This window comes from Mizuhopecten yessoensis, unplaced genomic scaffold (genome assembly GCF_002113885.1).
Source record: "Mizuhopecten yessoensis strain PY_sf001 unplaced genomic scaffold, ASM211388v2 scaffold4883, whole genome shotgun sequence".
In the NCBI taxonomy this organism is placed as follows: Eukaryota; Metazoa; Mollusca; class Bivalvia; order Pectinida; family Pectinidae; genus Mizuhopecten; species Mizuhopecten yessoensis.
In genome coordinates, this window is record NW_018405769.1 from 242,755 (window position 1) to 248,470 (window position 5,716).

Genomic DNA, 5,716 nt, shown 5'->3' on the forward strand with positions numbered 1-5,716 from the left:
TTAAAGATAAGTCTTTGTAGATTTGACAAGGATAATGAAATGTATATCTCTGTGGATGTATTTCAAATATTTGTATGTATTATGTTTGTAGGTGTTATTTGTGTATACTTGTAGGGTGTCAATGTCAGCCTGACTATTCATGTTTGGTCAGTCTTTGTCATGATGGATCGGAATAAAGGGAAAGACCCTAAGACACGTTTTTGTTATACATGGAAATGAGTCTGCTACAAAGGCGCCCAACGTGATTATGAGTGGTGTGAGCACCTGGAGAATGCAGTAAACAGACCGACATCAACATACATTGCCGTCGGAATGGGTCTTAATATGACCTGTACCGGCGATCGTCTTCTCTGAGTGTGATTTACAAGCCTGAACCGACTTCCGGTCCGTTGACTACGCGTGTTGTTTTAAAATATTTGTGTTTTCCAACTTATCCTGTGAATATGTTATATATTATCCCGGATCGCCGATCTACCAGTCGTCGCACCTGATTTGAAGGAATTTTAGACTTTCTCAGAATAAACTTTGTATGGTTGTCATTCGTTTATTGTGAAAATGTTGATGGCGTAATACCATACTATACTACTATACTACTATGACAGTGGTAGTGAACTTCGTGCAGTGTATCCCGAGAGCAGATAAGTAGTATTGCAAATGTTTTGGACTTTAAATGATGAAAAATTGAATAGATTATGCTGATTCTTTGCTATAGACTTTAAATTGATATTTTCAGTTATATTAAATCGGTGAATAATATTGCTGGAACTGTGTACAATGTATCAGGGTATATTTCGGAAATAAGTATTGTTGGTTTTCCTTTTTTTTGATTTACATTACCAATGATGCATTGCTTCGTCATTTTCCGGTAGTTGATTTCCGTATCCGATTTGAAGTTTCCGGTTTACATTTTGTAAACAAAACTATATAACTAATTGATATTATTGTGTGTTTTCACATTCTGGTTTGATTTTACTTGTGGTATTTTTTTCTTTTTCATATTAAATTATAAACTTACTGGCAATACCTATACATCATATAAATTATTGTGACTTACATTAACTTTTGAATAACTTCATCACATTCAGGTTATCAAGTCAATACCCCCCCCCCCCCCCCCTCACTCAACATAGGTATTTTTAGATACTATATTCTGTTGCTGGTGTATTTTGGGAACTGAGTTATCGCTATTTAACTTGGTTTATATATATATATATACTAGTGACTTAGTATAATTTAAAAGGTCCCAATATAGAAGTTTAGACTTAACAGGTTTGTGTTTTATATGTGTACATGTTTCCTTTGGTGCTGTTTGTATCATTTCTATTGGATAACACATCACTGGTAAATACAATGGCAGAATTTACAAAGAACGAAATAACTCGTTTAGTAGCATATTTTAAGGAAATGGGTGTAAAACCCAAGGCTGACGGTGCAACTGATTTGAAAGATTGGATGTAGCAGTTCACAAAAGCAGCTATAGTTAATGAGACATCATCTCAAGGACTTAAGGAGACTGTTCGTGTTACTCATAACCCCAGGACTTCTTCTTTTTCTGGGGAGGGAGCAACAGGGGAAGCAAGCTTTGACTTGTGGGGGTATGAAGTTGAGTGTTTACAGGAGGAGAAATCCTACCAAGAGGATACCATAAAGCAGGCTATAAGGAATTCACTTAAAGGAACTACAGCACGCATCGCCATGTGTTTGGGATCCAAGGCATCTGTAACAGAACTCATGAGAAAACTTAGGAGTGTGTATGGTCCAGTGGAGGTAACTGAAACACTGATGGCAATCTCCCATGGTGCTAGACAGAAAGAAGGAGAAGACGTATCTGTATGGGCTGATCGTATAGAGGATCTTTTGATGAAAGTAAGTGATCACACACCACTTGGTGCATCAGATATCGACAGGATGCTAAAGTAGGTGTTCTACACAGGACTTCGACAAGAGCTGAAATACATCACTGGTCATAAATACGGTTCCATAGATGAATATGATAAACTACTTATAGATGTTAGACAGGTAGAGAAAAAATACAACCGGGACAAGGAAATACCAGACAAACCAAAGCAAGCTACTTCGAAGATGGCATCCGCATCTCCAGAGCCAAACCAAATACAACAGTTACAGGCGGTTATCAACCAGCTGAGTACCAATTTCAAATCCTTCAATGCTGATGCATAGGAAGGAGTAAATGATTTGAAGAAGCGACAACAGGCATGGGAAAAGAGAAACCATGCAACAACAACGTGGGGGCAGGTACATTGACGATAAGCATAGAGATAGGCAGCATGAGTACAGATAAGATCATGGTAATAGTAATAATCAAGGGAACCGTTGACCTGTATGTTGGCGTTGTGGACAGCATGGTCATATACGCTACGACTGCAAGGTGATTATGGACCATAGCAGGAGAGATTAAACTAATGACTCCTATGATGGCAGGCAGACTATTGGAGTTTATATTCAAGTGCCTGATAGGAAAACGACCAGGAATAATCAGGTGATTTGAATGGAGAAGGGAACGAGGCTGAGGTGTTTGTGGATGATTTTCTCTGAAAGATCTTACAGGTTCCACAGTGTCTACTGTAGGTGAGACATTCTACAGGAAGTCTCTTAGTCATCTGGAGTTATATCCCTTGGATGATATCTTAAACATTGAATGTGCTGACGGTAATTCTTAACCTTATCACGGTAATTCTTTACCTTATCAGGGTTACATTGAAATTATGTTTAGAGGTACACCCAACAGCAATGTAGTGGTACGTGGATATGTTAGAAAAGGACTATCCTACCCGAGGGTTTGTGCAGTATTACAGCCAACTAAACATTCTGCTGTCCCAGATGACCTTGATATTTTACCAACTTTAGAAACCTATACAACAGTACAGGGAAATGTTGTTGATGTACATAAGTCTAATGTTACAACAAGAAACGTTGTGCTGCAGCCTAAGGCTGTTATATGTGAGTTGCACCCCGTATCCGTGAAAGGACCATGCAACGTTCCTAAGGATGCTAAAGGAGAGGGTGCAGATGTGCTTGATCGAGTATCCATTGACAAGGCATATCTGGCAAATGATGAGATTGATAGAGCGACAGCGCTAGTTCTCCAGCACTTGGATATATTTTCCAAAGGGGATCTTGATCTGGGTCATTCTGATGCTGTCAAACATAACATTGATTTAGAAGAAAGTCGACCATTTAAGCAGCGTCACCGTCGCATCCCGCCTGGCATGTTGGACGAAGTTAAGGAGTACATTCAGCAGCTCTTAACTTGTGACGTCATAAGGCCTTCTCACAGTTCTTGGTTCTCCAATGTGGTCCTCGTCCGTAAAATAGATGAACAGCTGAGGATGTGTGTTGATTATCGCCAGCTGAACGCAAGGACTACCAAGGATGCATTTGCACTTCCACGCATAGAGGAAATTTTGGACACATTGAATGGGTCTGCTTACTTCAGTGTACTTGATATGAAGTCAGGATATCATCAAGTGGAAAACCAGAATGCCGTTTGGACTGCCATATGCGCCAACAACCTACCAGCGTTTAATGGAGGAGTGTTTGGGAGATTTACACTGCAACATCTTCGACGATTTGGTTTTGTGTTTTCTAAGACCTACGAGGATATATAGAGTGTTTGAACAGAGTGTTCGATTGTCTACAAGTGTGTGGATTAAAGTTTTCATCCAAGACGTTGTGTGTCATTTCAGACCGTGTTCATTGCGGAATAAACACCTTTTAAAGTAAACGGAACAGAGTCCCATTTATGAACACGGTGTGATTACTGAACTCTGTCATCGCCATATCACCACAATGCCAGCTGTAGCATGCCCTATGGCATCAAACCACAATTAATTCTACTATATGTCACTACCAAAGGAAAAAGCAAATTAATTTATTTTAAACTTTGCGTGGTTTCTATTGAACATTCATTCAAACTGAACATACAGTGAGCTGGAAAGTACCCCATGACCGGCATTTAAGAAAGACAATTTCATTTGAATGTCACAACCCTGCATGTACAGGGAAAAATACGAAAAATTACAAAATATCACTGCGCAAGCTTCATCACTCATTGTGTCCTGTTTCGAATACAAACATGAAAACTGTTTTTAAAAAATTGAATCACTAGAATAGATATTTTTGAACAATTCAAGGTAAAAAAAAGTACAAATCTGTCATAAATCAGACAGAAAAACTTATTTAGTAACTGACCTGAAATGACCTCCTTAATCACTACATTTGTGTACTATATTGGTGTAAATGTTGAATTTTATTTTATGACTTTGTTTTTTGTTTTGTATATAAAAGATGAAATTAAAACCCAAACTTTATACGAAATCGAGATGTTGACGCTCCATTTTATATATCCTTTGTAAATCTGAGTTGGGTATCGAAAATCACTCGCAGATCTTTTTCTTTAATAGTTTTGGTGATGTCATTTATTTGCCAACAATGGCTGTCATCTGCAAACAGTTGTACAAACTCTTGTTTACGTATACAAGGAATAGTACAGGCCTAAGAACACTTCCTTGTGGCACACCACTAGTGACGTTCAATGGTTCTGATTTTGTCCCGTTGATTACCTGTTGTGTCATGTCATGTTGCATAGGAATTGCTTAATCCACTGTAGAATTTGACCTTTCGAGTTTGTGTACAAGTATGCGGTGTGATACTTTGTCGAATGCCTTACGGAAGTCTATATAAATGACATCGACATTGTCACCCTCTTCCATAGCTTTGGTCCAATCTCCTAGTACTTCTAGTAAATTGGTGGTACATGTACGGCCCGACCTAATCCGTGCTTTCTTGCCGTGAACAAGTTGTTATTGTTGTAAGAACATTGCTTCTTATTATACCTGCTTTCTAACGATGCCCCTATGTTACCGCCCGTAACGAAATATTACACGTGACCTCCATTCCCGTAATAAACTTCTCAGCTATGTGTTTCTCTCTTACATTTTCCTTAGGCTTATTTATAAAGAAAATGAAAACAAATCTGTATATGTTATATTTTCTGTTGATATATTGTTTACTAAGAATAACTTATTTGTCATGTCCACCTAATAGATACTAAGCTGATATGCTTGTATTTTCTATATGCAAACTATAAAGGCACTCGACCTACTTTGTAGCGGGTAAGAGGTCAACATATATATGTTTATTATGAGTTTTTGGTGACCTTGTTATTATTAATACTTATTGATTTAATTTCATTGCAGAATGGAACCGTCATAAGAAGTAAGATTTACAGATGAAGAAATAATTACAACTTAGGAGGAAAATGTAAGATGACATGAACGTTTTAACAACATATTGTACATGAAGTTACGGATGTGATGTAAGTGACCCTGGTTTGGGTAATGATTCAGGATTTATTCCTAGATATCCACACGCGTTCTAGAAAAGTTTTGGAATTTCTTTTCTGGTTTATTTAATTACTATTACCGCCGTATATATTTCATTCTTTAGGTTATTTTCTATGTTGTCATTTTTTGTTGTTCACTTACATAGTGTTTTTTGTATATTGCGTATGCTATATACGTTAGTAGGTAGTTGATTATGTCATATTTATTGTAGGTAATCTTGTATCCTGACATAATATTTCTAAGTGTTAACATATCTTTATTATATCCTAGTATTTTAAACATATGATTAACACTTGTTTTGAATTGTGTGATATATGTCGACATTTTGTAAAGAAATGGTCAGTCTTCAA